A 9,899-nucleotide genomic window follows, 5' to 3' on the forward strand; every position below is an offset into this window, starting at 1 on the left:
CATGGCAGGACACAGCTGTCTGTGCAGTTCTAGGGGATGAGAGTCCCTCCTCTGGCCTCTGCAAGCAACAAGCAAGCAAGTGTATGCAGACAACCTGAAGGCAAAACACCCATGCATGCAAAAATAAATGAAATTGAAATTTAAAAGATAAAACTAAATTAAACAGCTTGATTGAGGTATAATTTTCATAAAACACACATATGTGCAACATAAACTTAATGTAACCCCATGCCCAGAGGAAGACTCAGAACACTGCACATCCCAGCGGTCCGGGGCTTTTGGAGATTCCAAGTGCAGAAGCACTTTGGCCACAGAGTTCCTCTGTGTACACCCCAGGCTTGTTTTCCCAGCTGCAGCCATCTCCAATGTATGCTGAGCAGGGCCAGGCTTCTCAGCCAGCTCCCTGTGGTCATGCTGTGCTCCACACTGCTATGTGCTGTCCAGAACCTCTTCTGGAAGGGAGCACTAGCTAGCAGAATCTCTGACACATCTCCATAGACTGCACCACAGAGACACCTCACCAGGGCACTTCCCAGACAGCCTCACAGCCAAGGATGGACAGTTTCAGATATGAAGGTTAGGTTATATTGGTCCAACTCAGGGCAACTCTGAAGGTTACTAGAACTCGGAGCTCCTGTGGGTCAGCCAGACAGTCTCTGACCAACATCACATACCTCTTCACTGCCTTCCTAACCCCATCCTTCCCACAAGTTGTTCCCATTAACTCCCTGGTTAAACATTCTGCAACCTAGGCCTCCAGCACAGGCTCTCAGAGTCTTCATTTCCCCTAGATCGATGGCTCAGAGCCCTCTAGGTCCAAGTGAGGCCCCGGGTATAAGCAGCAGCCATTACTGTCTGCTCTTTCCCCAGGTGCTGTGCTGACAGAACTCTTCTGTGCTTTCAGTCTTATCGGCTCATTCATGTCTTTACCCAAATGACATGGTGGAGTGCCAGCTCTATAGACACAAGAGTGAAGAGATAAGAAAGCAAACGCCTTTCCTTTCCTCTGAGAACTTGCAGCCCAGTGCAGCAGGCTGATGGCCATCCACTGAAGTCTTCCAGGTACTGAGGGCCACCATGCAGAGGTCACAGAAGTGGAGCTGAGCACTGCAGTGGGAGGCAGCTGTACAGAATGTGGAAGGAGCAAGCGGAGAGCAGTACGGAGCCTGGTCCATGCTGTCCCACTCTGCTGTGCATCGCTCTGCGCACAGGGCAAACCACAGGATACTTGGCTGATCTGAGCCGGGCAAAGACAGGGGAAGCCCAGCAGGTTCTGTGTCCCTCTAAGACACCCTCCCTGCCTCTGCCATCATTAATTGGGGACTAGGCAGTTTGGCTGGACAGACAGACAGGAGGGTGGAAGGGAAGGAAGGAGGTCCTGAGTGATACAGGTGGTGGAATTCCAGCTAAAGAACATTTGATCTTGGCAAACTGCCCCAGGTACCCCTTCATGCACTGGACACCCTTAAACTCTTCGTTGCTACTTTCCAAAGTCAACAGAATTTTCTAAAGTGTGTAATTTTGGTAGGAGAACTTAGAGAAACAGACGAAAACCAAACGTGTGTAAGTGAGATGTTTGCCCTAGGCTGTATTTGGGACATATTGATGGAGGGGTGGGTGACTGGGGCTGGGGGTGCAGAGAGTGACAGCTTAAGGGTGGGGTCAGATGCACTTCCTCAGAACATGTCTGGATAGAAGAACAATGGACATCGGATGTGTTTCAAGATGCCACAAAGATGAAAATAGACCTTAGCTATTTATCAAATTAATTACCCTATAATCTCAAGACAAATGGGATTCTTAGGGCGATATTCAGCTGGTAATTTAATACCCAAGTTTTTCTGATCAATAAACCATTGGCCTGTTAGAATATTTAAGTCATGCTTAAAGTCATTTAGGGGGAAAAAAACCTATTAACTTAAGTTCTTTGAAAGCATGCCTTTAATTTTAAATGTCATTTTCTATTTAAGCATTGCATTTTGCCTTCCTCTAAAACAACCCTGACCTTAAATTTATTAAGATAGATTAAAATGAATATTTGGTGTTGGAAATAACATAATGTATTGTCTTTTATTCAGCAAATATTTGAGTGTCTGTTATATGCCACTACACTATAGAATGACAGAGGAGCCACTCAGGTTGTGTTCTCAGGAAGTGGCCCAGGTCTGTGTGAAGCTCTGGAGAGAGGGGTGAAACAGAGCCCTTACCTACATGGAAAGGAGCTCAGGGCCTCCTGGGCGCTCAGAGAAGAGAACCAACCTTCCCTTAGAGCAGTGGTTCTCACCCTTCCTAATGCCAGGACCTTTAACATGGCTCCTCACGTTGTGGTGACCCCTCCCCCCAACCATGATATTATATTTGCTGCTACTTCATAACTGCATAGGCACTAAGGCCAAAATTAATAAATGAGATTTCATGAAACTTTAAAGCTTATGTAAGGCAAAGGACACTGTCAATAGGACAAGCCAGCGGCCCACAGAATGAGAAAGTTTTCACCAGCTTCACATTTGACAGAGGATTAGTATCCAAAATATGTGAAGAACTCAAGAAACTAGACATCAACAAATCAAATAATCCTACTAAAAGGGGGGAACAAATCTAAACAGAATTCTCAACAGAGGAATCTCTAATGGACTAGAAGCACTTAATGTTCCACATCCTTTGCCATGAGGGAAATGCAAATCAAAACAACTGTATGATTCCATCTTACATTTCTCAGAATGGCTAAACTCAAAACCACAAGTGACAGCTCATGCTAGTGAGGATATGGAGCAAGGGGAACACTCCTCCACTGCTGGTGGGAGTATAAACTTGTACAGACACTTTGAAACCAATATGGTTTTCAGAAAGTCAGGAATCTATTTATCTTAAGACCCAGCTATACCACTCCTGGGAATATACCCATCCATCCTCCTACAAGGACATTCGCTCAACTATGTTTATAGCAGCTGAAACTGGAACCAACCTAGATGATCCTCAACCAAAGAAGGTATAAAGAAAATGTGGTACATTTACCCAGTGGAGTATTACTCAGCTGTTTAAAAAAAATAACATCTTGAAATTTGTAGGAAAATGAATGGAACTAGGGGAAAAAAAATCATCCTGAATGAGGTAACCCAGACCCAGAAAGACAAACATGGTATGTCACACTTATAAGTGGAGCTTACCTGTAAAGGATAATCATGCTACAATTCACCGACCCAGAGAGCTAAGTTACAAGGAGGGCTTAAAGGGGGAAGCAAGGATCACCCTGCGAATGGAAAACGGAATAGATTTTGATAGTGGACTGGGAGCTGTTGTGGATGTTTTGGTTTATGGTATGTAAACATGTTTTGGTTAAAATTCCAAGTTGGAGATTTTAGTGTGTCCACACCTGTTAAGTGTCTCATGCAGAGTGGTCTTTGCCAGGTGGAATTAATTGAATTCTGAGGACTTTTAGGGGTATAAACATGACAGCCCAGAGGAAGACAGCGCAGCTGCTTGAAGGAGGACTGCCTGCTGCTGGGTCGTCCTGCTGCTGCCTTTGCTGTTTGCTGCTTTGCTGGTTACCTGGACCTCTGGATTTCTGGACGACTGATAATGGTATTGTCTCCAAAAGAATCCTACAACTTTACCCAGGGGGAAGTAACAGAGAGAACTCCACCCCTGTCTCCACTAACCTTATTTCCCTCCTACCTGGTGTTGAGGGGTTGGAAGGGAGGTAGAAGTGTTTAATAACCCTAAGTGAAGTCGGTGTGTTTAAAAAAATCAAGGTCAACAGGGGGCAGGTGAGGTTGAGAACAGGAAGGCTCAGATAGCAGGGGAAGGAAGGAGAGAACAATGGGAGAGATGACTGGATTTGGAGGGCATTTGGGGGTGAGGTAGGAAGCTAGTGCGATGGAAACTCCATGGAATCTGCTAGAGCAGCCCTAGCAAGGACTCCTAGTCATGGAGGACATGGAGCCTGAACTAGCCATCTTCTGTGTAACCAGGCAAGGCCTTAAGTAGAGGGACTGGGACACCAACCCAGCCACAGAACCTTCAACCTACAGTGTGTCCTGCCTAAGCATTGTGATTTGGGAGCGGCACCTAGCATAATCATCATCAGAGAGGCCAGAACGACTTCATCCAGCAGCTAAGGAAGCAGATGCAGAGTCCCACAGCCAAACATCAGACAGAGCTCAGCGAATCCTGGGGAGGAGAGGGAGGAAGAATCAGAGGACCCAGAGGGGTCGAAGACAACACCGTAAGAATACGGCCCGCACAACCAACTGGCTGGAACTCATGGGGGCCCACAGGTATCAGGGAGCCTGTAGGAGTCTGACCTAGGTCCTCTATGTATGTTATGGCTGAGTAGCTTGATGTTCTTATGGGATTCCTAACAGTGGGGATGGAATCTGTCCCTGATTCTTCTGCCTGCTGGTGCGACCCTGTTCCTCCTTCCGAGTTGCCTCACCCAGCCTTGATGTGATGGTATTGCCTAGTCTTGTGTATCTTGTTATACAGGGTTTGGTTGGTGTCCCTGGGAGGCCTGCACTTTTCTGAAGGGGAGTAGATATGGGGGAGAGAAGGGGGAGGAGACACCAGGGGGAGAGGAGGGAGGAAAACTGTACTCGGGGTATAATATATGAAAGAACCATTTTTTTTTTAATGCCCTATGAGCCATCCTGTGACACATGATGGTCCTGCTTTTAATCCCAGTGCTGGAGGCAAAGTCAGGTGAATCCTTAGGGCTCCACGAACAACCAACCCAACCTCCTTGATAAGCTCCTGACCAATGAGAGCTCTTGTCTCAAGAAAATAGGATAATTAAGTACTGTCTTCCCCACCACCACACACACCAAAAAAATCCTGTAATATTTTGGGCTAGTGAGATGGCTCAGAATGAAATGTTTCTGCTACCATGCCTGAGCATCTGAGTTAGGTCTCCTGTTGGTTATCCTCTGACCTCTATACTCATGCTGTGGCATGCACGAATGTGCTTGACTGTGTACACACACACACACACACACACACACACACACACACATTTATTAAATAAATAATGTAATAAAAAAACTGAAAAAATGGACAGTGCAATACCCAAAATAGCCTCTGGCACCCACCCATCACACACATACACACACAAGAGAATGTCCAGGCTAACCCAGATGACTCTCTTGTCATAATTTACTGCCTGTCCAAATTTAATGTGTGTACACTCCTGGGTTAAATGTTATTCAAGTTACTGGTGCCTTAAAAAAAAAAAAAAAAAAAAAAGGAAAGGTAATAATAAAATGTGTCTGAAACCATGCAACGATGAGAAACATTTGTCGTGTTGAAAGGAAACAAAACTGCAAGTGCTCTGTTTTACGAGCGAGGACCGAGGAGCCGCTGCTATAAAAACATCTGAAGTTGTTCGCTGGTCTTGGGAGGAAGCAAGGTTTGCGAGAGTTCCATTTGAAGTCACTGCATAAGGGGCCTGCTCCGTGCAAGCTGCACAGCCATGCGTGTCTTGTCAGAAATGATTGCCAACCCGGCGCCTCAGACACGGAAGCATGGTTAATGTCCCACTACATCTTACTTGTTACTGCGGCACCGGTGTGGGCTGCCGGGCACTCCCACAAACCCTCGGAGAGAACAGAGCGCGGCGCTTCGCGAGTCGCTTCCTTCTGGAGAGTCCTCTGGCAGGCGGACCTCAAACCTGACCCGGAGAGCGGGGTGGGAAGGCCTCATTCTCTTCGTGCTGACGAACCAGACAAGATGGACGGCTTCTAGCAGGTGTAAGAAGGATCGAAGTAAGAAGCGTCTTATGAGGGATCTCACGGAAGACGTTAGAGATTTCGTGCATTTGTAGACAATGGCTAAGGGAGACTTAGCATGTATCAGTTACTGTTGTCTTCAAACTCATTTTCGCAAGACAGAAAGCAAGGCAATAAAAAGTAGCAATAGAGGTGCCAGGCGTAGCGGCTCACACCTTTCAGTCCCAGGGCTTAGGAGGCCTGGGGGTTCAAGGCCAGCCTGGTCTAACAGAGTGAGTCCACGATAGCCAGGGCTCTTGCGTAGAGAAACCCCACCCCGTCTCGAAAAACAGAACAAGGAAGTAGCAATAGATAATGGCCCACTGGGTCTGCTGTGCCCAGGCCTGGTGGACCGTCCCCACGTGAGCTCAGGAAGAGCTTTAGGAAAAGACGGACCAGTTTCTGAGTGACGGTTTTACACCAGGCATGGGGCTCGGTGCTTTACCTTCGCGATTTCATTCAATCCTCTGGGAAAATAAAATGTGGTGTCCATTTTATAGACGGGAAAGCCATGCTTCAGGGAAAATAGTGGAGGGTACAAAGTCACGTGATGTATTCCCAGCCTGTTAGTTAATTTTTGCAGACAGAGCTGTGACAAAACACCTGACCGGAGCCACTTTGGAAGGGAGAGTTTATGTTGGCTCACAGTTGAGGGTGGCCGAGAGAGATGAACGCCGGTGCTCAGCTTCCTCTTGCCCCTTTCATGCAGCCTGGGACTCCAGCCAAAGGGGAAGGGCTGTCCACATTTGGGATGGCTCTTTCCACCCCAGTTACCCTAAATCTAGAAACGGCCTCGCAGCCACGCCCAGAGATTTATCTCCCAGGTATTTCTAGATCCCGGTAAATTGACAGTCAGCATTAGCCACCACACCGAAAACCTTAGCCACCGCTAAGGTACCGTTTTTTTGGCTCTGCAGCTCCAAACTGGTCCAGAGGAAATTGCAAGGGAGCCAGACTTTGAGTTTCATTTGTGTGTGTGTGTGTGTGTGTGTGTGTGTGTGTGTGTGTGTGTCATGGCTGTGCTAACCCTGTTCCAGAGCCAACTACCCTGATGAGCCCCAGGGTCAGTACAGAATGCACACAGTCTTCCCCCCCCCCGCCCCCCCACCCCGCCTCCCAGAGCAAGGCTCTCTGAGGTCTCTAAGAAACATTTTGAGTAAACAATTAGTAACCAGAAAAACCTCAAGTTCTGAGGAGCCTTAACCCTCCTCTTCAGAGAACTGGAAGCAAAGACTTGGAATTACCCAACAAATTAAGTTCGTTTTAATATCAGAATGCAATTGGGAGAGCAGGTCTGGGGTGAAAGAAAAATACTGCAATTGCTTCTTTTTTCCAGACTCACATATTGCTTTGTTTATTATGAAATAACGAAGCATTATTTGATCCCATTATTCTGTAAATGAGATTGAAGAAATGGTACATCTGCATTCATGCGGTGACACAGCGTTGGGAAATGTTTATCCCACCAACATTTAAAAATAGCAGTTCCATCTTTTGTGGTAATGAACTTGTAGGTGTTTTCATTGTAAGAATGTATTTTATAATACACACAAATATGGCATAGTTAGATTCAATGCTGGGGGATGCTCTTGTGGAGGCTTTCCTCTATACTTGCGTTTTTTTTGCAATAGGGTTTTGTTTCTTTAAAGCCTGTCTGTGGGTAGTGATGGATGGGACACAAAATCCACTGGCAATTTTTTTTTTTTTTTTTTTTTTTTTCAGTGAGACAGAGGTTAAGTTTCTGGAACCATTTAGCATGTACACCTGCCCTCTTGTGGCACGCATCTGCACGTTCACTGTTTTTAAGACCAAGACAAGGGTTATCCTAAGCACAGATGCTTGTCCCCCCAACGATCCATACTTACTATGTAGCTCCTCTGCTGAGTGTGAAATCCCTCCAGGTGCTCACATTTGGCAAAATTCCTTTATTGGTGTGTCACCGTTCACTGTCCTGTGTGGATTAGGGCCTTGTAACAAGTTACCTCAAAACCTAATGCTACAAAACAATCATCCTCTGAGTGAGAAAGTAAAACAGGAGGTAGTTTATTTGGGCCTCGGGGAGAAGATTCAGAGCCAGGGTTTTGGCACACCTGTAGCCTCATTTTCTTGCTTGGTGTACATGGACTAGGTCAGAATGGGTTTAGCTGGCTTCCATAGAGGATGGGAGACTGTTCCATCTCTCAGCCATTTTATTTCTGAAGAAAATTATACACCCAGCTGTCTCTCTTTCTACTTGATCTCTGCAGATGGACAGTTTCCTAAACATTGTTCTCTGAAAAGAAGTCAACAGATGAAGAGATTTAATGTGGGGGGAGGGGCCAACACCCGTGTGCAGGTGTGCATGGGTGTGATGTCCAATAGTCAACCTCTGACATCATTCCTCAGGCTCTATTCACCATTTTTTTTTTCATTTGAATAGGGTCTCACTCAACCCAGAGCTCACTAATTTAGCTAGGTTGGCCAGCCAGTGAGCCACTGATGCAAAGCATTTTGGAGGTGCTAGGAATCCAAATTCTGATCTTCGTGCATGTAAGCACTTTACTGTCCAAGCCATCTCCCAACCCAGAAATCCTTTTTCATTAATGACAGAAACTTTGCACATCAACAGGAGTCGATCATTCTGCAGATTAGAGCCAAGGAATCCCAGATTCTTCATTGAAGACCTCAGGTTTTTGCTTGTTTCTGGTTTGGGGGTTTGGGTTTGGGTTTTTTGAGACAGGGTTTTTCTTCATAGCCTTGGCTGTCCTGGAGTTGCTTTGTAGACCAGGCTGACCTTGAACTCGCAGCAATCCGACTGCCTCTGCCCCCCTGAGTGCCAGGATTAAAGGGAAGTGGTTGAAGATCTCAGGTTTTAACTAATTTGATTAACACTGGAAGCCCAGAAGGAGGCTTTTGTTCTGAGTAATAGTGTGTATTCAATAACTAATTGTTTCATTAATTGGATTTTTTTAAAAAGTTGTGAAATCATTGTAAAAACCAAAAATGTGGAACACAAGACTGTAGGTCTCCTGCAGTCCTTCCAGGCACTTCAGGCCTGGGATGGTTACACGCTTGCCATCTTCCCCACAGGAAGGTGGTCTTTTAGTTGTAAACAGGGTGCCTCCTAAGTGTGCCTTGTAGTCTGCTTCTTTTCACTTAACATTATCGGATTTTTTTTTTTTAATGAGCAATGAAATTTGATCTGAGAGGCCAGTCATGAGCTGTTTCGAAAGAAGACCATGGTCGCAAAGTGAGGCCTTTCTAAACCCTGTGGTCTTTGGGGAATCAGGAAATTAAACTTTGTGCTTACTGGTCTTTGACCTTCTCATAAACGGACACAATTCTACCTTGTTTGAGTGTACTATAAAAGCAGACACCGGTCAGGGAACAAAGATGCCATAAAACAATTAGGAACTAGGTGGGGGCAGGGCAAAAGTTTATGAGGGGGTGGTGTTGTTAGTGGGCCTTTCCATCTGTGCGTGTGTGTGTGTGTGTGTGTGTGTGTGTGTGTGTGTGTGTGTGTTTGTGTTTGTGTTTGCTCGCTCTTGGAGTATGTAAACTGCCCTACCTGTTTTTTGTTTGGAATTGTCTGGATGTTTAAAAACAAGCAACTGATCTTTTCACAGTCATTTAAGAGAAAGAATAAAGAAAGTCTGCCACTAAGTGATTTTTTTTTTAAACCGTGGCTTTCTGAGTCTGATTATCTTGTTGGAGTCCTCACGTGCTCACAGCTTCTCATGTAAAGTAAGACTGTTAGAAATCCAGGCAAAGCCCATTTTCAGCTCTGCAGGCTCTCTCTTTGGCATGGGTCATTGAAGGGACTCTGACCTTTTTTTGCTTCTGTGAATTCTGTGACATCCCAGACAGGGTGTGTTCTGGCAATTTCCACAGCAAACCCACTCAGGTTGTTGGTCTTACCCTCGATCCTGAGGTAGGAGTGTGTGAGCTCCAGACACTGTGCCTTCTAAAATCTGTTTCTTTATATGCTTAGTTGAGAGCAAACGTGTTTTCTTCTCTACCTGTGATCACAGCTATTAAACAAATAACTGATGGGAATCTATCGTCAGAGGAACACAGCCCGAGTGAAAAGCTGTCATCTTTGCAGACGTGCCTTTACTTACTGCCGGGGCTTTGACTAGCAAAGTGCTGCTTGCTGAGCTG

Source organism: Meriones unguiculatus, chromosome 1, assembly GCF_030254825.1.
Source record: "Meriones unguiculatus strain TT.TT164.6M chromosome 1, Bangor_MerUng_6.1, whole genome shotgun sequence".
NCBI classification, from domain to species: Eukaryota; Metazoa; Chordata; class Mammalia; order Rodentia; family Muridae; genus Meriones; species Meriones unguiculatus.